The sequence below is a fragment of the Hemitrygon akajei genome, chromosome 17 (assembly GCF_048418815.1).
Source record: "Hemitrygon akajei chromosome 17, sHemAka1.3, whole genome shotgun sequence".
NCBI classification, from domain to species: Eukaryota; Metazoa; Chordata; class Chondrichthyes; order Myliobatiformes; family Dasyatidae; genus Hemitrygon; species Hemitrygon akajei.
Window position 1 is genome coordinate 56724827 of NC_133140.1, and position 26125 is coordinate 56750951.

Here is a 26125-nt window from a genome sequence, read left to right on the forward strand (position 1 = left end):
GCTCACAAATAGCCAGCGCGCGGGGGGAGACTTTGGTGATGCACCTCTGACGTCATTTCCGCCCAGAGAGGGCGGGCGCTAGGGATTTAAATGCCAGCGCTGCGGTTTGAATAAACTAGTCTCGAAACGACTTACCGACTGCGTGTCGTTATTTCAGCGCTGTGTGTAGCACATCGCTACATTGGTGACCCCAATGGTCCAAACGGGATTTGGACCAAAGATGACCGACTCTTCATCTGTTCATGCAGTTTCGCTAAAACTGCCGACTTTCTGGACGCTGCGACCACGCGTGTGGTTCAGCCAAGCAGAAGCCCAGTTCCAGATTCGGCAGATATCCTCTGATTCCACGCGTTACTACCACGTGGTGAGCGCCCTTGACCAGGAGACGGCCACCCAGGTTGTGGATTTCATACAGTCACCCCCGGAAGAAGGCAAATATGAAGCATTCAAAGCGCTGCTCATTGGGACCTTTGGCCTCTCAAGGCATGAGCGGGGTGCCCGCCTGCTTCACCTGGACAGTTTGGGAGACAGACTGCCGTCAGCATTGATGAACGAGATGCTGGCCCTGGCTGACGGACACAAGCCCTGCCTCATGTTCGAGCAAGCATTCCTAGAACAACTGCCTGAGGACATACATCTGTTGCTGGCCGATGCAGATTTCAACGACCCCCAGAAGGTGGCGGCCCGGGCATACGTGCTGTGGAAAGCCAAGAGGGAGAGCGTGGCGTCCGTCGGTCAGATTACCAGGCCGCGGACCAGACCAGGCCCGGCAGGGGGCACACACAACACAGAGGCAGGAGTGAGGAGGCCAGAGAACAGTGGTGTTTCTACCACCAGCGGTGGGGCACAAAAGCCCGCCATTGTCGCCCGCCCTGCAAGGGCCAGGGCCAGGGCCAGCTGCCACTAATGACTATGGCGGCTGGCCACCAAGACAGCCTCTTTTACGTCTGGGACAAACAGTCGGGACGCCGCTTCTTGGTCGACACCGGAGCAAAAATCAGCGTCTTGCCCTCGACGAGGTACGACACCCGCAACAGGAAGCCAGGACCCACCCTGAGGGCCGCAAACGGCAGCACGTTATGGACCTAACGCACCCGCACACTGCAGCTGCAGTTCGGCGCCAGCCGGTTCACGTGGGACTTCACACTGGCCGCCGTGGCCCAACCACTCCTGGGGGCGGACTTCTTGCGAGCTCACAGCCTGCTGGTCGACTTGAAAGGGAAAAGACTGGTACATGCCGAGACTTTCCAGACGTTCTCCCTGGGTGAAGCCAAGTTGCCGGCCCCAAACCTGGACTCCATCACGCTGTCGGACAACAAATTCACCAGAATCCTGGCAGACTTTCCATCGGTTCTGGCACCACAGTTCACGGCAGCCATGCCCAGACACTGGGTACAGCACCACATTCCGACCCAAGGACCACCCGTCCACGCCCGCGCATGAAGGCTCCCCCCGGAATAGCTCCGCCTGGCGAAGGAAGGATTGAAGAGGATGGAGGAATTGGGGATTGTACGGAGGTCCGACAGCCCATGGGCCTCCCCCCTGCACGTGGTGTCCAAAGCAGCTGGGGGTTGGAGACCATGTGGCGACTACCGCAGACTGAACGAGGCTACAACTCCAGACCGCTACCCCGTGCCGCACATACAGGACTTTGCAGCAAACCTTCACGGGGCAAGAATATTTTCCAAAGTAGACCTCGTCCGGGGATACCATCAAATCCCGGTGCACCCTGAAGACATCCCCAAAACAGCACTTATCACCCCGTTCGGCCTGTTCGAGTTCCTCTGAATGCCGTTCGGCCTGAAGAATGCTGCACAGACGTTCCAGCGGCTCATGGATGTGGTGGAACGCGACCTGGACTTTGCGTTCATCTATTTGGACGACATCCTTATAGCCTGTAGTAGTCACCAGGAGCATCTGTCCCACCTCCGCCAGCTCTACTTCCGCCTGAGTGATTTCGGCCTCACGATCAACCCAGCCAAATGCCAGTTCGGTCTCGATACCATCAACTTCCTGGGCCACAGGATTACCAAACACGGGGCAACACCTCTGCCCGCCAAGGTAGACGCGATCCGCCACTTTGCCTGGCCCAACACGGTCAAAAGCCTGCAGGAGTTTGTTGGTATGGTGAATTTCTACCACCGTTTCCTCCCCTCAGCAGCCCGTATCATGCGCCCTTTGTACACCCTGATTTCGGGTAAAGGCAAGGACATTACTTGGGATGAGAAGGCCGCGGCCGCTTTCATTAAAGCCAAGGAAGCCTTGGCAGATGCCGCGATGCTGGTGCACCCCAGAATGGACGTTCCGACCGCCCTCACGGTGGACGCATCCGACACAGCAGTCGATGGGGTGCTGGAGCAGCTCATCGAGGGGCGCTGGCAACCCATGGCATTCTTCAGCAAGCAGCTACGACCACCCGAACTCAAGTACAGTGCTTTCGACTGGGAGCTGTTGGCACTGTATCTGGCAATCCGGCATTTCAGGTACTTCTTAGAAGGCAGGCCGTTCGCCGCGTTCACGGACCACAAACCGTTGACCTTCGCGTTCACGAAGGTGTCCAGTCCCTGGTCGGCTTGCCAGCAGCGACATCTGTCCTACATCTCCGAGTACACGATGGACATCCAGTCTCGGGAAAGGACAATGTCGTGGCGGATGCACTCTCCAGACCAGTTGTCCAGGCCCTGTCCCTGGGGGTGGACTATGCAGCACTGGCGGAGGTGCAGCAGGCAGACGACGAGATGCCCAGCTACAGGACTCCAGTCTCGGGTTTGCAGCTGCAGGACTTTCTCATAGGCCCAGGTGAGAGGACCCTCCTGTGCGACATGGCTACCGGCCAACCTCGCCCCATCGTCCCGGCAGCCTGGAGGTGGCGAGTTTTCGACTCCATACACGGTTTGGCACACCCATCTATCAGGACAACCGTCCGGCTAGTCTCCAGCAAGTTCGCGTGGCACGGACTTCGCAAACAGGTCAGTGAATGGGCCAGAACGTGCGCGCAGTGCCAAACAGCCAAGGTGCAGCGGCACACTAAAGCCCCACCGCAGCAGTTCGAGCCCACCCACCAGAGGTTCGACCACATTCATGTGGATATCATGGGCCCCCTACCAGTGTCCCGAGGAGCGCAATACCTCCTAACTATGGTAGACCGGTTCACGAGGTGGCCAGAGGTGGTCCCGCTCACTGGCACATCTGCTGATTCCTGCGCCCGAGCACTGATTGTAACCTGGGTAGCACGCTTCGGAGTACCAGCCCACATTACCTCCGACAGAGGTGCCCAGTTCACCTCCAGCCTGTGGTCAGCTGTGGCCAGCCTGTTGGGAACGCAGCTACACCACACTACTGCCTACCACCCACAGTCGAACGGACTAGTGGAGCGTTTCCACCGTCACTTGAAGTCGGCTCTCATGGCCCGCCTGAGAGGACCTAACTGGGTGGACGAGCTTCCCTGGGTCCTGCTTGGAATTCACACAGCACCCAAAGAGGATCTGCACACCTTGTCGGCCGAGTTGGTGCACGGCACACCCCTGGTCGTCCCGGGAGAGTTCATATCAGCCCCAAGGGGGCAAGAGGAAGAACCCACAGCAGTCCTGGACAGACTACACGAAAGGCTCGGCAACCTGGCCCCGGTACCAACTTCACAACACGGACGGACCCTGACCCATGTACCCAAAGACCTGTAGAACTGTAAGTTTGCATTTGTACTAAGGGGCGGACACCGGACACCGCTACCGCGGCCGTACGAGGGGTCGTTCAAGGTGATCAACAACAACGGGTCCATGTACGTTCTGGACATTGGGGGGAGAGAGGAGGTTTTCACGGTGGACCGACTCAAACCAGCCCATGTGGACTTGGCGCAGCCGGTCGAGGTTCAGGCACCGCGGCGCAGAGGCAGACCTCCCAAACAGAGGCTAATCCAGACTGTGGACATTGGGGGGGGGTGTATCGCCGGTTCTGGGGGGGGGGGGGGGGTTATGTGGCGACCCACTTTCTGTGCAGGCGAACCGGCTCACAAATAGCCAGCGCACGGGGGGAGACTTTGGTAATGCACCTCTGACATCATTTCCGCCCGGAGAGGGCGGGCGCTAGGGATTTAAATGCCAGCGCCGTGAAGTTTGAATAAACTAGTCTCGAAACGACTTACCGACTGCGTGTCGTTATTTCAGCGCTGTGTGCAGCACATCGCTACATGACATTCATTTTCATTGAGATGGTTGATCTAAGTGCCTCATAGTTTGAACCCCGGTATTCTTCGAATAATGAAATCAAGAAAATGTCATCCATGTTTCTTAATCCTGCTTGCCATCTGTTGCTGGAAGAGTGCAAAAGTAATTGAGGGTAGAAATGAACGGTGCCAGTTTCCAGCCAGTTCACCCTTGTGGTGAATAGTCTAACTGAACATACTGGCTCAACATGAATTTTAATCCCTAGATGGAGGTACTTTAAGATTCAAGACAATGTTTTTTGGCACTCTTCAGTTCATGAGTATTGAGGATAAGGAAATTAATTTTACTCTGGATCTGATGCTGCATTAAAAACACAATAAATATAAATGTAAAAGCAATCTTAAAACACACTGTGCAAGTTTCTGAGTGTACATAAGATTACATATACATCAGATTAGCTTGTATGTATGTAAACTTATATTAGTTTAGACTCTTTGTACCTAAAGCCACACTCGGTGCAGGAGTATCTGTATATGAAGTGTCTCTGACAGGAAATGGTAGTGACAAAGTGGCAGTTGGCAAGAGGAGCTCTTCTAAGCAGCAGCAAGGCATATGAAAACAGAGTAGGGCAGTGATTATGTCTGTGTCACTATGAGGTGTGGAGTGTACACATGAAGTGGCAATACCTGAGGGATGAAGGGTGCTCATTTGAGATTACCAGAGGAACAATTTTTTGAACATTGTCCATAAAATGAAAACAAGCAAGACAATAACATATCATTTGGTGAAGTGAGCCACAAGCTTTGGCCCTATATACCAGCCAGATCACCATGCCAGAATATGAGAGACATGTTTGCTGCTATGAAGGATAGTAGTTTTTATTTGAAATTTGTAAGCAGGTTATGCTTCATCATCCAGAAAATTCAGTGAAAGATACCTTCATGATTAAAATGTATTATTTTCACTAAATGTGCAGAAACAAAACTGGAAATTCACTTGCTAGTTAATTAGTATGTTGAGGAACACTGTGGAATGTCCTATTTTAAATCTAGTGCTGTGCAACAAGGAAAGGGAAAAGAGGCTGTGAGACTGAGCATAACAGGATAGAATTTTACGTAAATTTTAATGTGATATTGTTTAATCTGGAATCAGGATTTTCAGTCTGAGCAAAGGAAATGATGAAGTTGAGGGGCAGGTTGCCTGTCCTGGTTTGGGTAATTGTATTGAAAATATGACCATGGACTGGCAATAGCTTGTAATGAAAGTGGTCCAAGCATACTGAAGAAATTAAAGACAACATTGAAATTAAGGAAGAGGTTTATAAAGTAACCAGAAATTGTAGAGAGCCTGAGGGATAAGAATGTTTTCAAATTCATCTGAAGGTGAACAAGAAATTGAGAATGTGAGAAACAGAAAATTGTATGAAACCTGCAAGATAAATAAAATGAACAATTGGTCTTTCTAAAAGTGAACAGTCCCGCAAAGGATACGTGGATCTCCCACAGACAAAGTTAGAAGAATTCATAATGGGAAATGGGAAATGAGAAAAGGGCAGCAGAATTAAACAAACAGCATGCATCTTTCTTCAAAACAAGAAAACTTCCTTTGTGGAAAAGGGAAACAAGGCCCCTGTGCACATCTGGAAATAAAAGAAGGAATTATAGTATAGGACTAATGTGGGAGATGTTAATGATCTTGTAAACTGATTAATCCCAGGAATTTTGAAAGATGTAGCTGTTGTGATAATGGATATCCTGTTATCATCTTCCAAAATTCAATACGTTCTGGAATGGACCTGCTGACTGCAGTGTACCAAATGGGACCCCACTATTTAGAAAGGAAGGTGGGAAAACCAACTACTGACCTGTCATGATGACATTGGTAGCTGGTAGATTACTGAAAACTGTAATAAATGATCCCATGACAAGAACTTCAAAAATAACAAAATGCCTGAACTGAAACCAAAGAGAGGAATACATGTGGCCACCTAAGAGTAACAAGCAGTGATTAATGGGGCATTATAGGAATTGGGTTTTTGGGCCCCAACTGTTCACAATCCATATCAATGGTTTGGCTAAGGGAACCAAGTGTAATATTTTACCAATGACACAACTCAAAGTGGGGATATGTGTAGTGAAGAGGAAGAAAAAAGGCTGCAAGAGAATATAAACAAGTTAAGTGACTGGGCAGCAGTGTGGCTGATGGGACAAATCAGGAAAAGTAGGGGGGGAGAAAAACAAAAAAAAAAAAGCTTCTTTAATTTGAGAAAATTGGCACATGCTGGAAATCCAAGCAGCACACGCAAAATGCTAGAGGAAGCAATCCTGATGAAGGGTCTCAGCCCATAACATCGACTGTACTCTTTCCCATAGATGCTGCCTGGCTTGCTGAGTTCCTTCAGCATTTTGAGTGTGTTGCAAGCATTTTTAAAAGGAAGAGAGATTAGGGAAAGTTCTTGTTTGTTTGGACTTGGGTACCCTTGTTCACAAGTTGGTGAGAGCCAGTTTGCAGGTGCATGGGCTTTTTGGGAAGTCGGAGAGTTCAGATTTGTTCATTTACTTGTTTATCACGTAGACATAGACAGTGAGCTACTTCATTTGTGTTAACATCCAACACAACCTGAGAATGTCCTGCAGATGGCTCACTAGTGTCGCCACACATTTCAACGCCAAAGTAGCACATCCATTATGTTCACCGAAAAACACAAACAATAACAATGATAACAAAACAACAACAAACCTCATTCCAACCTCCCACACACCGATAGTCATCCAACCCCAGGACAGACTGCCTTTGGCCTCCCATGGACATGCCAACTGCAGACAATGGTACGTTGACTTCTCCAGTGGGCTCACAAACTCGCAGATCTAGGGTGCTGGCTATCAGCTCTCTACTTCCAGAATTCCTATCGCCCTCTGGGCTTCAGTCTTCAGTATCGACCCCAAGACTGGCTGAAGACAACAAATGGGGACCCTAAACTGCAGGCCTCAAATACTGAACTCTCTAGTGACTAGGACCAGGACACTTGGCCTCGACCCCCTGTTTTTGCCAACCCATGTACCTAGGGGGTCCCCGGCCCTCATTCTTCTTGATCACATAGAATTGCAATCCCGGAACCCATCCAAAACTTGTTGACATGATGGAGTGGGGGGAGCACCAGCCCTCATCCACACTAGTCTACTAGGCCACATCCTACCATGGATCTCGGATGTTCTTGTTCACATATCCATGTTGCTAGCATTCGGGTGCAAAGCAGAGATCTGGGATCTGGCCTGACCTCTGACTCCCCCATGTCCCTGTCCCTAAGCCCTAACCTGACCCTAATTTACCTCTCTGCCCCCAAAACAATCCCTCCAAACTTACAAAGCAGTTAAGTCACCAGAAACCACAACTTGGAGCTATCTTGACCAGAACATCATTCACATTTTTGCTGCAGAATTTGAGCAAAGAATAAAGATGTCTTTCTTTCTAAAGGCTTTGGTGAGACTATACTGAGAACACTTTGCCGAAGTTTGGTCTCTTTACCTAAAAGAATTTACCTAGAGAAAGTATAATGAATATTTATCATAACATTTCTTGCATTGGCAGGTCAGTGATATGAGGAAAAATAAAGTAGGCCAGCCCTTTATTTACAATAGTTTAGAAGGATGTAAGGCTACCTCACTGAAATGTTTAAAATTTAGTAACGGCTTGAATGACTAGATGCGGGGGAGCTGGGGAGTTTAGTTCTAGGCAATTTGCAATTTGAATGAAAGAATTTTACCTCATTTAATAGGTGGTGAATATTGGAGAGCAATGAATTACTCTATTAAAACCATTGGTTGATAACTTCCTGAATATTAAAAGAATTAAGAGCGGTAGAGAAGAAGAAAATGGTTTTTGAGATAGAATCAGGATTATTGTCACCGGCATGTGTCATGAAATTTGTTAACTTAGTAGCAACAGTTCCGTACAAGACATAATGTCAAAGAAGAAAAACATAAATAAAAACTAAAAATAATAATTATAAATAAATCTATCAATTAAAGTATACATATAATGAATAGATTAAAAATTGTACAGAAACAGAAATAATATATGTATATTGAAAAAGTGAGGTAGTGTCCAAGGGTTCAATGTCCATTTAGGAATTGGATGGCAGAGGGGAAGAAGCTGTTCCTCAGTCGCTGAGTGTGTGCCTTCAGGCTTCTGTATCTCCTACCTGATGGTAACAGTGAGAAAAGGGCATGCCCTGGGTGCTGGAGGTCCTTAATAATGAACACTGCCTTCCTGAGACACCGCTCTTTGAAAATGTCCTGGGTACTTTGTAGGCTAGTACCCAAGATGGAGCTGACTAGATTTACAACTTTCGGCAGCTTCTTTCGATCCTGTGCAGTAGCCCCTCCATACCAGACAGTGATGCAACCTGTCAGAATGCTCTCCACAGTACATCTACAGAGGTTTTTGAATGTTGTTGACATACCAAATCTCTTCAAGCTCTGAATGAAGTATAGATGCTGTCTTGACTTCCTTGTAGCTGCATCTATATGTTGGGACCAGGTTAGGTCATCAGCTATCTTGACACCTAGAAACCATAGAACACTACAGCACAGGAACTTGAAACTACTCACTCTCTCCACTTCTGATCCCTCTATGAGGATTGGGATGTGTTCCTTTGTCTTACCCTTCCTGAAGTCCACAGTCAGCTCTTTCATCTTACTGACATTGATTGCAAGGTTGCTGCTGTGACACCACTCCACTAATTGGTGGAGTAAATTTAAGAGACTACTGGACAGGTATATGGAGGAATTTAAGGTGGGGAGTTATATGGGAGGCGGGGTTTGAGGGTTGGCACAACATTGTGGGCCGAAGGGCCTGTAATGTGCTGTACTATGTTCTATGTTCTAACTGGCTTATCTCACTCCTGAATGTCCTCTCATCTCCATCTGAGATCCTACCAACAATGGTGGTATCATCAGCAAATTTATAGATGGTATTTGAGCTATACATAGCCTAGAGGAATACCTCAAAAATAGAGGATTAGTTTATTCTTGTTGAATGGCAGAACAGACTTGAGCCTCTGAAGTAGCTTATTCCTGCTCCCAGTTCTTATGTTATCACAATGAACTTAAGTCCAAGATGACTAAATGGTATTGAGAATAACTCAAAACCAATTAGGCCACAGTAAGATAAAACCCTGTTGTATGAACACATGAAAAGAACAATATCAACCTAAATACTATTCTAATCCCCAAATTCATAAATTATTTCTAAAGTCATATAAAAATACTCTGTTATGTCAAATAGAAAAAGGAAGTTGCAGCTATTGATATACAGACAGCTCTCAGATTGAACAGGTACACAGATAGCTCTAAGAATGAACGGGTAGACAGATAGATCTTGGAATGAACGGGAATACAAACAGCTCTCAGAATGAACATGTACGCAGAGAGGTCTCAGAATGAACATGGGTTCAGTCAGCTGTCAGAATGAACGGAGATACAGACAGCGCCCAGAATGACAGGTGTACAGACAGCTCTAAGAATGAACAGGTAGACAGACAGCTCTCAGAATGAACTGGTGTTCAGAGAACTCTCAGAATGAACGGGGCTATGGACAGCTCTGCGAATGAATGGATACACACACTGCTCTGAGAAAGAAAGGGTACACAGACAGCTCTCAGAATGAACGGGTAGACAGACAGATCTTGGAATGAACGGGGGTACAGACAGCTCTCAGAATGAACAGGGGTACAGACAGCGCCCAGAATGAACGTGTACGCAGAGAGCTCTCAGAATGAACGTGGGTTCAGTCAGCTGTCAGAATGAACGGGGGTACAGACAGCGCCCAGAATAAATGTGAATGCAGACAGCTCTAAGAATGAACGGGGTACAGACTGAACTCTGAATGAACGGAGGTATAGACAGCTGTCAGAATGAAAGTGGATACAGACAGCTCTCAGAATGAACGGGAATACAGACAGCTCTCAGAATGAACGTGAATACAGACAGCTCTCAGAATGAACGGGAATACAGACAGCTCTCAGAATAAATGTGAATACAGACAGCTCTGAGAATGAACGGGGTACAGACTGAACTCTGAATGAACTGAGGTATAGTCAGCTGTCAGAATGAAAGTGGATACAGACAGCTCTCAGAATGAACAGCAATACAGACAGCTCTCATGAACAATGTTACGTACGGCTGTCAGAATGAACGGGTGTTCAGACAGCTCTCGGATTCGAAGGGTATAGATACAGATCTCAGAATGATCGGGGGTACGGACAGCTCTCAGAACGAACGCTGGTGCGGACAGCTCACAGAATGAACGAGTGTACAGAGAGCTCAGTGAATGAACGTGAATACAGACAGTTCTCAGAATGAACGCGTGTACCGACAGCACTTAGAATGAATATGTACACAGACAGCTCTCAGAATGAACAGGAATACAGACAGCTCTCAGAATGAACGGGGGTACAGACAGCTCTTAGAATTAACGGGGGTACAGACAGCTCTCAGAATGAACGGGGGTACAGACAGCTCTCAGAATGAATGGGAATAAAGAGTCCTTTCAGAATGAACAGGTGTTCAGACAGCTCTCCAAATGAACGGGAGTACAGACAGCTCTCAGAATGTATGGGTGTTGAGACACCTCTCAGAATGAACAAGTACACAGACTGCTCTCAGAATGAATGGGAATACAGACAGCTCTCAGAGTGAACAGGAATAAACAGTCCTCTCAGAATGAATGGGAATACAGACACCTCTCAGAAAGAACGGGGGTACAGACAGCTGTCAGAATGAACGGGGATACAGAGCACTATCAGAATGACAGGTGTACAGACAGCTCTGGGAATGAATGTGTACGCAGACAGCTCTCATCATGAGCGGGAATACAGACGGCTGTCAGAATGAACTGGGGTACAGACAGCTCTCAGAATGAACTGGGGTACAGACAGCTCTCAGAATGAACTGAGGTACGGACAGCTCTCAGAATGAACTGGGGTACAGACAGCTCTCAGAATGAACTGGGGTACGGACAGCTCTCAGAATGAACTGGGGTACGGACAGCTCTCAGAATGAACTGGGGTACAGACAGCTCTCAGATTGTACGGGTGTAGAGACACCTCTCAGAATGAACAAGTACGCAGACAGCTCTCAGAATGAAGGGGTGTACACAGACAGCTGTCACTATGAACGGGAGTACAGAAAGTTCTCAGAATGACAGGTGAACAGACAGCTCTGAGAATGACAGGTGTACGGACAGCTCTCAGAATGAACAGGGGTACAGACAGCTCTCAGAATGAACAGGGGTACAGACAGCTCTCAGAATGAACAGGGGTACAGATGGCTCTCAGAATGAACGGGGGTACAGGAAGCTGTCAGAATGAATGGGAATAAAGAGTCCTTTCAGAATGAACAGGTGTTCAGATAGCTTTCCGAATGAACGGGAGTACAGACAGCTCTCAGAATGTATGGGTGTAGAGACACCTCTCAGAATGAACAAGTACGTAGACAGTTCTCAGAATGAACGGGTGTACAGACAGCTCTCAGAATGAATGGGAATACAGACAGCTCTCAGAGTGAACAGGAATAAATAGTCCTCTCAGAATGAACAGGTGTTCAGACTGCTCTCAGAATGAATGGGAATACAGACACCTCTCAGAATGAACGGGGGTACAGACAGCTGTCAGAATGAACGGGGATACAGAGCACTATCAGAATGACAGGTGTACAGACAGCTCTGGGAATGAACGGGTATGCAGACAGCTCTCATCATGAGCGGGAACACAGACGGCTCTCGGAATGAACGAGTGTACAGAGAGCTCAGTGAATGAACGGAAATACAGACAGTTCTCAGAATGAACGTGTGTACCGACAGCACTTAGAATGAATATGTACACAGACAGCTCTCAGACTGAACAGATATACAGACAGCTCTCAGAATGAACGGGGCTCCAGACAGCTCACAGAGTGAACGGTTACACAGACGGCTCTCAGAATGAACGGGAATACAGACAGCTCTCAGAATAAATGTGAATGCAGACAGCTCTAAGAATGAACGGGGTACAGACTGAACTCTGAATGAACGGAGGTATAGACAGCTGTCAGAATGAAAGTGGATATAGACAGCTCTCAGAATGAACGGGAATACAGACAGCTCTCAGAATGAACGTGAATACAGACAGCTCTCAGAATAAATGTGAATACAGACTGCTCTCAGAATGAACGGGAATACAGACAGCTCTCAGAATAAATGTGAATGCAGACAGCTCTGAGAATGAACGGGGTACAGACTGAACTCTGAATGAACGGAGGTATAGTCAGCTGTCAGAATGAAAGTGGATACAGACTCTCAGAATGAACAGCAATACAGACAGCTCTCATGAACAATGTTATGTACGGCTGTCAGAATGAACGGGTGTTCAGACAGCTCTCAGATTCGAAGGGTATAGATACAGATCTCAGAATGATCGGGGGTACGGACAGCTCTCAGAATGAATGGGAATACAGACAGCTCTCAGAATGAACGAGTGTACAGAGAGCTCAGTGAATGAACGTGAATACAGACAGTTCTCAGAATGAACGCGTGTACCGACAGCACTTAGAATGAATATGTACACAGACAGCTCTCAGAATGAACAGGAATACAGACAGCTCTCAGAATGAACAGGAATACAGACAGTTCTCAGAATTAACGGGGGTACAGACAGCTCTCAGAATTAACGGGGGTACAGACAGCTCTCAGAATGAATATGGGTACAGACAGCTCTCAGAATGAATGGGAATAAAGAGTCCTTTCAGAATGAACAGGTGTTCAGACAGCTCTACGAATGAACGGGAGTACAGACAGCTCTCAGAATGTATGGGTGTTGAGACACCTCTCAGAATGAACAAGTACGCAGACTGCTCTCAGAATGAATGGGAATACAGACACCTCTCAGAAAGAACGGGGGTACAGACAGCTGTCAGAATGAACGGGGATACAGAGCACTATCAGTACGACAGGTGTACAGACAGCTCTGGGAATGAATGTGTACGCAGACAGCTCTCATCATGAGCGGGAATACAGACGGCTGTCAGAATGAACTGGGGTACAGACAGCTCTCAGAATGAACTGGGGTACAGACAGCTCTCAGAATGAACTGGGGTACGGACAGCTCTCAGAATGAACTGGGGTACAGACAGCTCTCAGAATGAACTGGGGTACGGACAGCTCTCAGAATGAACTGGGGTACAGACAGCTCTCAGATTGTACGGGTGTAGAGACACCTCTCAGAATGAACAAGTACGCAGACAGCTCTCAGAATGAAGGGGTGTACGCAGACAGCTCTCACTATGAACGGGAGTACAGAAAGTTCTCAGAATGACAGGTGAACAGACAGCTCTCAGAATGAACAGGGGTACAGACAGCTCTCAGAATGAACAGGGGTACAGACAGCTCTCAGAATGAACGGGGGTACAGACAGCTCTCAGAATGAATGGGAATACAGACAGCTCTCAGAGTGAACAGGAATAAATAGTCCTCTCAGAATGAACAGGTGTTCAGACTGCTCTCAGAATGAATGGGAATACAGACACCTCTCAGAATGAACGGGGGTACAGACAGCTGTCAGAATGAACGGGGGTACAGACACCTCTCAGAATGAACGGGGGTACAGACAGCTGTCAGAATGAACGGGGGTACAGACACCTCTCAGAATGAACGGGGGTACAGACAGCTGTCAGAATGAACGGGGATACAGAGCACTATCAGAATGACAGGTGTACAGACAGCTCTGGGAATGAACGTGTACGCAGACAGCTCTCATCATGAGCGGGAACACAGACGGCTCTCGGAATGAACGGTGATACAGACAGCTCTCAGAATGAACGGTGATACAGACAGCTCTCAGAATGAACTAGGGTACAGACAGCTCTCAGAATGAACTGGGATACAGACAGCTCTCAGAATGAACTGGGGTACAGACAGCTCTCAGTATGAACGCTGGTGCGGACAGCTCACAGAATGAACGAGTGTACAGAGAGCTCAGTGAATGAACGTGAATACAGACAGTTCTCAGAATGAATGCGTGTACCGACAGCACTTAGAATGAATATGTACACAGACAGCTCTTAGAATGAATGTGAATACAGACAGCTCTCATACTGAACGGGGGTACAGACAGCTCTCAGACTGAACGGGGGTACAGACAGTTCTCAGAATGAACGGGAATACAGACAGCTCTCAGACTGGACGGGGGTACAGACAGCTCTCAGACTGAACGGGAATACAGACAGCTCTCAGACTGAATGGGAATACAGACAGCTTTCCGAATGAACGGGAGAACAGACAGCTCTCAGAATGTATGGGTGTAGAGACACCTCTCAGAATGAACAAGTACGTAGACAGTTCTCAGAATGAACGAGTGTACAGACAGCTCTCAGAATGAATGGGAATACAGACACCTCTCAGAATGAACGGGGGTACAGACAGCTGTCAGAATGAACGGGGATACAGAGCACTATCAGAATGACAGGTGTACAGACAGCTCTGGGAATGAATGTGTACGCAGACAGCTCTCATCATGAGTGGGAACACAGACGGCTCTCGGAATGAACGGTGATACAGACAGCTCTCAGAATGAACAGTGATACAGACAGCTCTCAGAATGAACTGGGGTACAAACACCTCTCAGAATGAACAAGTACGCAGACAGCTCTCAGAATGAAGGGGTGTATGCAGACAGCTCTCACTATGAACGGGAGTACAGAAAGCTCTGAGAATGACAGGTGTACAGACGGCTCTCAGAATGAATGGGGGTACAGGAAGCTGTCAGAATGAATGGGAATAAAGAGTCCTTTCGGAATGAACAGGTGTTCAGACAGCTTTCCGAATGAACGGGAGTACAGACAGCTCTCAGAATATATGGGTGTAGAGACACCTCTCAGAATGAACAAGTACGTAGACAGTTCTCAGAATGAACGGGTGTACAGACAGCTCTCAGAATGAATGGGAATACAGACAGCTCTCAGAGTGAACAGGAATAAATAGTCCTCTCAGAATGAACAGGTGTTCAGACTGCTCTCAGAATGAATGGGAATACAGACACCTCTCAGAATGAACGGGGGTACAGACAGCTGTCAGAATGAACGGGGATACAGAGCACTATCAGAATGACAGGTGTACAGACAGCTCTGGGAATGAACGTGTATGCAGACAGCTCTCATCATGAGCGGGAACACAGACGGCTCTCGGAATCAACGGTGATACAGACAGCTCTCAGAATGAACAATAATAAAGAGCCTTGCAGAATGAACAGGTGTTTAGACAGCTCTCCGAATGAACATGAATACAGACAGCTCTCAGAATGAATGGGTGTACAGGCAGCTCTCAGAATGAACGGGGGTACAGACAGCTCTCAGAATGAATGGGAATACAGACAGCTCTCAGAATGAACATGAATACAGACAGTTCTCTCTTCAGGCATTTTGGAGAATTTGTTTGAATTAAACCCCTTTCAGAAAGGGCTTATATCAAAACTTTATAATTTAATTATGAAGATACATTCAGAGCCCCTTTATAAGACAAAAAATGATTGGGAAAGAGAGCTCAACATTATTATTCCTATTGAGAATTGGGATAAAATTCTTCAGTTAGTTAATACATCATCTATATGTGCTAAACATTCATTAATACAGTTTAAGGTTGTACACAGGGCTCATATGTCCAAGGATAAATTGGCTCATTTTTATTCCTATATAAATCCTATTTGTGATAGATGTCAATCTGAAATAGCGTCTTTAACTCAAATGTTCTGGTCGTGTCCGCTATTGAAAAAATATTGGAAAGATATTTTTGATATTATCTCTTCAGTATCGAATATTGATTTACAACCCCATCCTATTACCGCAAGTTTTGGTTTACCAATGATGGACTCACTTCATTTATCTTCTTCCACTTGTCGAATAATTGCATTTCTTACACTAATGGCTAGAAGATCTATTTTGTTGAATTGGAAGGAAATTAATCCTCCTACTGTATTTCATTGGTTTTCTCAAACTATGTTATGTTTAAATTTAGAAAAAATTAGAAGTGGTGTATTTGACACTTCTACTAAATTTGAAAAGATATGGAGACCATTTATTCAATTTTTTCATATGATGTAATAGGACCCTGTTCCAGGCCTATTTGATTTTCCAGTTTTGATTGCATATATGTCAAGAGGATCGGAGTTGACAACACTGATGATTTTGTATTTTTATGAGATATTATAAACAGCCCTTTTTTTCTCTTTTTTCTTTTTTCTTTTTCTCTCTTTTTTGTTTTTTTCTCTTCTATTAGTTATTAGATTTTTAGATTAGTTTTTTGCATAATGATTTTTTTCTTTTTTTTCTTTTATATTATGATACACCTAGGTTTGCCTTGTCTATTTGTATATTGTATCATTTACGATGTGGGAATACTCATTTATACTGTAATCATTGTTCTTGTAATCTTTTATAGTTAGTTGAAATATGTACGTTTGTAATCCCATTATCTATGTATCAATTTTATTTTGTTGTTATTAATAATGATAACAAAAAGATAGAAAAAGAAAGAAAGACAGTTCTCAGAATGAACGCGTGTACTGACAGCACTCAGAATGAATATGTACACAGACAGCTCTCAGAATGAACGTGAACACAGACAGCTCTCAGAATGAACGGGGGTACGGACAGCTCTCAGAATGAACGCTGGTGCGGACAGCTCTCAGAATGAATGGGAATACAGACAGTTCACAGAATGAACGAGTGTACTGACAGCACTCAGAATGAATATGTACACAGACAGCTCTCAGAATGAACGTGAACACAGACAGCTCTCAGAATGATCGGGGGTACGGACAGCTCTCAGAATGAACGCTGGTGCGGACAGCTCTCAGAATGAATGGGAATACAGACAGCTCACAGAATGAACGAGTGTACAGAGAGCTCAGTGAATGAACGTGAATACAGACAGTTCTCAGAATGAACGCGTGTACTGACAGCACTTAGAATGAATATGTACACAGACAGCTCTCAGAATGAATGTGAATACAGACAGCTCTCAGACTGAACGGGGGTACAGACAGCTCTCAGAATGAACGGGGATACAGAGCACTATCAGAATGACAGGTGTACAGACAGCTCTGGGAATGAATGTGTACGCAGACAGCTCTCATCATGAGTGGGAACACAGACGGCTCTCGGAATGAACGGTGATACAGACAGCTCTCAGAATGAACAGTGATACAGACAGCTCTCAGAATGAACTGGGGTACAGACAGCTCTCAGAATGAACTGGGGTACAGACAGCTCTCAGAATGATCGGGGGTACGGACAGCTCTCAGAATGAACGCTGGTGCGGACAGCTCTCAGAATGAATGGGAATACAGACAGCTCACAGAATGAACGAGTGTACAGAGAGCTCAGTGAATGAACGTGAATACAGACAGTTCTCAGAATGAACGCGTGTACTGACAGCACTCAGAATGAATATGTACACAGACAGCTCTCAGAATGAACGTGAACACAGACAGCTCTCAGAATGAACGGGAGTACAGACAGCTCTCAGAATTAACGGGGGTACAGACAGCTCTCAGAATGAATGGGAATAAAGAGTCCTTTCAGTATGAACAGGTGTTCAGACAGCTCTACGAATGAACGGGAGTACAGACAGCTCTCAGATTGTACGGGTATAGAGACACCTCTCAGAATGAACAAGTACGCAGACAGATCTCAGAATGAATGGGTGTATGCAGACAGCTCTCACTATGAACGGGAGTACAGAAAGCTCTCAGAATGACAGGTGAACAGACAGCTCTGAGAATGAACGGGGGTACAGGAAGCTGTCAGAATGAACGGGGGTACAGACAGCTGTCAGAATGAACGGGGATACAGACAGCTCTCAGAATGAACGGGGATACAGACAGCTCTCAGAATGACAGGTGTACAGACAGCTCTGGGAATGAACGGGGGTTCAGACAGCTCTCAGAATGAACGGGGATACAGAGCACTATCAGAACGACAGGTGTACAGACAGCTCTGGGAATGAGCGGTTACACAGACGGCTCTCGGAATGAACGGTGATACAGACATCTCTCAGAATGAACTGGGGTACAGACATCTCTCAGAATGAACTGGGGTACAGACAGCTCTCAGAATGAACTGGGATACAGACAGCTCTCAGAATGAACTGGGGTACAAACAGCTCTCAGAATGAACTGGGGTACAGACAGCTCTCAGAATGAACTGGGGTACAGACAGCTCTCAGAATGAACTGGGGTACAGACATCTCTCAGAATGAACTGGGGTACAGACAGCTCTCATAATGAACTGGGATACAGACAGCTCTCAGAATGAACTGGGGTACAAACAGCTCTCAGAATGAACTGGGGTACAGACAGCTCTCAGAATGAACTGGGGTACAGACATCTCTCAGAATGAACTGGGGTACAGACATCTCTCAGAATGAACTGGGGTACAGACAGTTCTCAGAATGAGCTGGGGTACAGACAGCTCTCAGAATGAACTGGGATACAGACAGCTCTCAGAATGAACTGGGGTACAGACAGCTCTCAGAATGAACTGGGGTACAGACAGCTCTCAGAATGATCGGGGGTACGGACAGCTCTCAGAATGAACGCTGGTGCGGACAGCTCTCAGAATGAATGGGAATACAGACAGCTCACAGAATGAACGAGTGTACAGAGAGCTCAGTGAATGAACGTGAATACAGACAGTTCTCAGAATGAACACGTGTACTGACAGCACTTAGAATGAATATGTACACAGACAGCTCTCAGAATGAATGTGAATACAGACAGCTCTCAGACTGAACGGGGGTACAGACAGCTCTCAGACTGAACGGGGGTACAGACAGCTCTCAGAATGAACGGGAATACAGACAGCTCTCAGACTGAACGGGGGTACAGACAGCTCTCAGACTGAACGGGAATACAGACAGCTCTCAGAATGAACAGTGTTACGTACGGCTGTCAGAATGAACTGGTGTTCAGACAGCTCTCAGATTCAAAGGGTATAGATACAGATCTCAGAATGATCGGGGGTACGGACAGCTCTCAGAATGACAGGTGTACAGACAGCTCTCATAATAAACAGGCGTAAAGACAGCTGTCAGAATGAACCAGTGTACAGACAGCGATCAGCATAAATGGGATCACAGAGAGCTCTCCGAATGAACGGAGGTACAGTCAGCTCTCAGAATGAACGGGTACGCAGACAGCTCTCAGAATGAATGGGAATACAGACAGCTCTCAGAATGAACGGGTACGCAGACAGTTCTCAGAATGAAGGGGTACGCAGACAGTTCTCAGAATGAACGGGTTACGCAGACAGTTCTCAGAATGAACGGGTGTACCGACAGCACTCAGAATGAATATGTACACAGACAACTCTCAGAATGAATGGGTATAGAGACGTTCTGAGAATGAACGTGTACGCAGACAGCTCTCAGAATGAACGGGGATACAGACAGCTCTCAGAATGAACGGAGGTACAGACAGCTCTCAGAATGAACGGGAATACAGACAGCTCTCAGAATGAACGGGAATACAGACAGCTCTCAGAATGAACTGGGGTACAGACAGCTCTCAGAATGAACTGGGGTACAGACAGCTCTCAGAATGAACGGAGGTACAGACAGCTCTCAGAATGAACTGGGGTACGGACAGCTCTCAGAATGAAATGGGGTACAGACAGCTCTCAGAATGAACGGAGGTACAGACAGCTCTCAGAATGAACGGGAATACAGACAGCTCTCAGAATGAACGGAGGTGCAGACAGCTCTCAGAATGAACGGAGGTACAGACAGCTCTCAGAATGAACGGGAATACAGACAGCTCTCAGAATGAACGCGTGTACCGACAGCACTTAGAATGAATATGTACACAGACAGCTCTCAGAATGAACAGGAATACAGACAGCTCTCAGAATGAACGGGGGTACAGACAGCTCTTAGAATTAACGGGGGTACAGACAGCTCTCAGAATGAACGGGGGTACAGACAGCTCTCAGAATGAATGGGAATAAAGAGTCCTTTCAGAATGAACAGGTGTTCAGACAGCTCTCCAAATGAACGGGAGTACAGACAGCTCTCAGAATGTATGGGTGTTGAGACACCTCTCAGAATGAACAAGTACACAGACTGCTCTCAGAATGAATGGGAATACAGACAGCTCTCAGAGTGAACAGGAATAAACAGTCCTCTCAGAATGAATGGGAATACAGACACCTCTCAGAAAGAACGGGGGTACAGACAGCTGTCAGAATGAACGGGGATACAGAGCACTATCAGAATGACAGGTGTACAGACAGCTCTGGGAATGAATGTGTACGCAGACAGCTCTCATCATGAGCGGGAATACAGACGGCTGTCAGAATGAACTGGGGTACAGACAGCTCTCAGAATGAACTGGGGTACAGACAGCTCTCAGAATGAACTGAGGTACGGACAGCTCTCAGAATGAACTGGGGTACAGACAGCTCTCAGAATGAACTGGGGTACGGACAGCTCTCAGAATGAACTGGGGTACGGACAGCTCTCAGAATGAACTGGGGTACAGACAGCTCTCAGATTGTACGGGTGTAGAGACACCTCTCAGAATGAACAAGTACGCAGACAGCTCTCAGAATGAAGGGGTGTACACAGACAGCTGTCACTATGAACGGGAGTACAGAAAGTTCTCAGAATGACAGGTGAACAGACAGCTCTGAGAATGACAGGTGTACGGACAGCTCTCAGAATGAACAGGGGTACAGACAGCTCTCAGAATGAACAGGGGTACAGACAGCTCTCAGAATGAACAGGGGTACAGATGGCTCTCAGAATGAACGGGGGTACAGGAAGCTGTCAGAATGAATGGGAATAAAGAGTCCTTTCAGAATGAACAGGTGTTCAGATAGCTTTCCGAATGAACGGGAGTACAGACAGCTCTCAGAATGTATGGGTGTAGAGACACCTCTCAGAATGAACAAGTACGTAGACAGTTCTCAGAATGAACGGGTGTACAGACAGCTCTCAGAATGAATGGGAATACAGACAGCTCTCAGAGTGAACAGGAATAAATAGTCCTCTCAGAATGAACAGGTGTTCAGACTGCTCTCAGAATGAATGGGAATACAGACACCTCTCAGAATGAACGGGGGTACAGACAGCTGTCAGAATGAACGGGGATACAGAGCACTATCAGAATGACAGGTGTACAGACAGCTCTGGGAATGAACGGGTATGCAGACAGCTCTCATCATGAGCGGGAACACAGACGGCTCTCGGAATGAACGAGTGTACAGAGAGCTCAGTGAATGAACGGAAATACAGACAGTTCTCAGAATGAACGTGTGTACCGACAGCACTTAGAATGAATATGTACACAGACAGCTCTCAGACTGAACAGATATACAGACAGCTCTCAGAATGAACGGGGCTCCAGACAGCTCACAGAGTGAACGGTTACACAGACGGCTCTCAGAATGAACGGGAATACAGACAGCTCTCAGAATAAATGTGAATGCAGACAGCTCTAAGAATGAACGGGGTACAGACTGAACTCTGAATGAACGGAGGTATAGACAGCTGTCAGAATGAAAGTGGATATAGACAGCTCTCAGAATGAACGGGAATACAGACAGCTCTCAGAATGAACGTGAATACAGACAGCTCTCAGAATAAATGTGAATACAGACTGCTCTCAGAATGAACGGGAATACAGACAGCTCTCAGAATAAATGTGAATGCAGACAGCTCTGAGAATGAACGGGGTACAGACTGAACTCTGAATGAACGGAGGTATAGTCAGCTGTCAGAATGAAAGTGGATACAGACTCTCAGAATGAACAGCAATACAGACAGCTCTCATGAACAATGTTATGTACGGCTGTCAGAATGAACGGGTGTTCAGACAGCTCTCAGATTCGAAGGGTATAGATACAGATCTCAGAATGATCGGGGGTACGGACAGCTCTCAGAATGAATGGGAATACAGACAGCTCTCAGAATGAACGAGTGTACAGAGAGCTCAGTGAATGAACGTGAATACAGACAGTTCTCAGAATGAACGCGTGTACCGACAGCACTTAGAATGAATATGTACACAGACAGCTCTCAGAATGAACAGGAATACAGACAGCTCTCAGAATGAACAGGAATACAGACAGTTCTCAGAATTAACGGGGGTACAGACAGCTCTCAGAATTAACGGGGGTACAGACAGCTCTCAGAATGAATATGGGTACAGACAGCTCTCAGAATGAATGGGAATAAAGAGTCCTTTCAGAATGAACAGGTGTTCAGACAGCTCTACGAATGAACGGGAGTACAGACAGCTCTCAGAATGTATGGGTGTTGAGACACCTCTCAGAATGAACAAGTACGCAGACTGCTCTCAGAATGAATGGGAATACAGACACCTCTCAGAAAGAACGGGGGTACAGACAGCTGTCAGAATGAACGGGGATACAGAGCACTATCAGTACGACAGGTGTACAGACAGCTCTGGGAATGAATGTGTACGCAGACAGCTCTCATCATGAGCGGGAATACAGACGGCTGTCAGAATGAACTGGGGTACAGACAGCTCTCAGAATGAACTGGGGTACAGACAGCTCTCAGAATGAACTGGGGTACGGACAGCTCTCAGAATGAACTGGGGTACAGACAGCTCTCAGAATGAACTGGGGTACGGACAGCTCTCAGAATGAACTGGGGTACAGACAGCTCTCAGATTGTACGGGTGTAGAGACACCTCTCAGAATGAACAAGTACGCAGACAGCTCTCAGAATGAAGGGGTGTACGCAGACAGCTCTCACTATGAACGGGAGTACAGAAAGTTCTCAGAATGACAGGTGAACAGACAGCTCTCAGAATGAACAGGGGTACAGACAGCTCTCAGAATGAACAGGGGTACAGACAGCTCTCAGAATGAACGGGGGTACAGACAGCTCTCAGAATGAATGGGAATACAGACAGCTCTCAGAGTGAACAGGAATAAATAGTCCTCTCAGAATGAACAGGTGTTCAGACTGCTCTCAGAATGAATGGGAATACAGACACCTCTCAGAATGAACGGGGGTACAGACAGCTGTCAGAATGAACGGGGGTACAGACACCTCTCAGAATGAACGGGGGTACAGACAGCTGTCAGAATGAACGGGGGTACAGACACCTCTCAGAATGAACGGGGGTACAGACAGCTGTCAGAATGAACGGGGATACAGAGCACTATCAGAATGACAGGTGTACAGACAGCTCTGGGAATGAACGTGTACGCAGACAGCTCTCATCATGAGCGGGAACACAGACGGCTCTCGGAATGAACGGTGATACAGACAGCTCTCAGAATGAACGGTGATACAGACAGCTCTCAGAATGAACTAGGGTACAGACAGCTCTCAGAATGAACTGGGATACAGACAGCTCTCAGAATGAACTGGGGTACAGACAGCTCTCAGTATGAACGCTGGTGCGGACAGCTCACAGAATGAACGAGTGTACAGAGAGCTCAGTGAATGAACGTGAATACAGACAGTTCTCAGAATGAATGCGTGTACCGACAGCACTTAGAATGAATATGTACACAGACAGCTCTTAGAATGAATGTGAATACAGACAGCTCTCATACTGAACGGGGGTACAGACAGCTCTCAGACTGAACGGGGGTACAGACAGTTCTCAGAATGAACGGGAATACAGACAGCTCTCAGACTGGACGGGGGTACAGACAGCTCTCAGACTGAACGGGAATACAGACAGCTCTCAGACTGAATGGGAATACAGACAGCTTTCCGAATGAACGGGAGAACAGACAGCTCTCAGAATGTATGGGTGTAGAGACACCTCTCAGAATGAACAAGTACGTAGACAGTTCTCAGAATGAACGAGTGTACAGACAGCTCTCAGAATGAATGGGAATACAGACACCTCTCAGAATGAACGGGGGTACAGACAGCTGTCAGAATGAACGGGGATACAGAGCACTATCAGAATGACAGGTGTACAGACAGCTCTGGGAATGAATGTGTACGCAGACAGCTCTCATCATGAGTGGGAACACAGACGGCTCTCGGAATGAACGGTGATACAGACAGCTCTCAGAATGAACAGTGATACAGACAGCTCTCAGAATGAACTGGGGTACAAACACCTCTCAGAATGAACAAGTACGCAGACAGCTCTCAGAATGAAGGGGTGTATGCAGACAGCTCTCACTATGAACGGGAGTACAGAAAGCTCTGAGAATGACAGGTGTACAGACGGCTCTCAGAATGAATGGGGGTACAGGAAGCTGTCAGAATGAATGGGAATAAAGAGTCCTTTCGGAATGAACAGGTGTTCAGACAGCTTTCCGAATGAACGGGAGTACAGACAGCTCTCAGAATATATGGGTGTAGAGACACCTCTCAGAATGAACAAGTACGTAGACAGTTCTCAGAATGAACGGGTGTACAGACAGCTCTCAGAATGAATGGGAATACAGACAGCTCTCAGAGTGAACAGGAATAAATAGTCCTCTCAGAATGAACAGGTGTTCAGACTGCTCTCAGAATGAATGGGAATACAGACACCTCTCAGAATGAACGGGGGTACAGACAGCTGTCAGAATGAACGGGGATACAGAGCACTATCAGAATGACAGGTGTACAGACAGCTCTGGGAATGAACGTGTATGCAGACAGCTCTCATCATGAGCGGGAACACAGACGGCTCTCGGAATCAACGGTGATACAGACAGCTCTCAGAATGAACAATAATAAAGAGCCTTGCAGAATGAACAGGTGTTTAGACAGCTCTCCGAATGAACATGAATACAGACAGCTCTCAGAATGAATGGGTGTACAGGCAGCTCTCAGAATGAACGGGGGTACAGACAGCTCTCAGAATGAATGGGAATACAGACAGCTCTCAGAATGAACATGAATACAGACAGTTCTCTCTTCAGGCATTTTGGAGAATTTGTTTGAATTAAACCCCTTTCAGAAAGGGCTTATATCAAAACTTTATAATTTAATTATGAAGATACATTCAGAGCCCCTTTATAAGACAAAAAATGATTGGGAAAGAGAGCTCAACATTATTATTCCTATTGAGAATTGGGATAAAATTCTTCAGTTAGTTAATACATCATCTATATGTGCTAAACATTCATTAATACAGTTTAAGGTTGTACACAGGGCTCATATGTCCAAGGATAAATTGGCTCATTTTTATTCCTATATAAATCCTATTTGTGATAGATGTCAATCTGAAATAGCGTCTTTAACTCAAATGTTCTGGTCGTGTCCGCTATTGAAAAAATATTGGAAAGATATTTTTGATATTATCTCTTCAGTATTGAATATTGATTTACAACCCCATCCTATTACCGCAAGTTTTGGTTTACCAATGATGGACTCACTTCATTTATCTTCTTCCACTTGTCGAATAATTGCATTTCTTACACTAATGGCTAGAAGATCTATTTTGTTGAATTGGAAGGAAATTAATCCTCCTACTGTATTTCATTGGTTTTCTCAAACTATGTTATGTTTAAATTTAGAAAAAATTAGAAGTGGTGTATTTGACACTTCTACTAAATTTGAAAAGATATGGAGACCATTTATTCAATTTTTTCATATGATGTAATAGGACCCTGTTCCAGGCCTATTTGATTTTCCAGTTTTGATTGCATATATGTCAAGAGGATCGGAGTTGACGACACTGATGATTTTGTATTTTTATGAGATATTATAAACAGCCCTTTTTTTCTCTTTTTTCTTTTTTCTTTTTCTCTCTTTTTTGTTTTTTTCTCTTCTATTAGTTATTAGATTTTTAGATTAGTTTTTTGCATAATGATTTTTTTCTTTTTTTTCTTTTATATTATGATACACCTAGGTTTGCCTTGTCTATTTGTATATTGTATCATTTACGATGTGGGAATACTCATTTATACTGTAATCATTGTTCTTGTAATCTTTTATAGTTAGTT

The 26125-nt window shown here is 46.1% G+C and overlaps 1 protein-coding gene across 14 annotated transcripts in view; it reads left to right on the forward strand.

The window, feature by feature from the left end:
• Nucleotides 1–26125, forward strand: part of znf469 (zinc finger protein 469) — a 465067-nt gene that overhangs the window by 335106 nt on the left and 103836 nt on the right. The window contains exon 1 of one of the 14 annotated variants that reach the window (XM_073070192.1): nt 3353–3684. The exons of the other annotated variants lie outside the window; for them this stretch is intronic. The gene's annotated coding sequence lies outside the window, so the exon portion shown is untranslated. Of the gene's footprint in view, nt 1–3352; nt 3685–26125 lie in introns of those variants that run through there. 14 annotated transcript variants of the gene reach the window in all.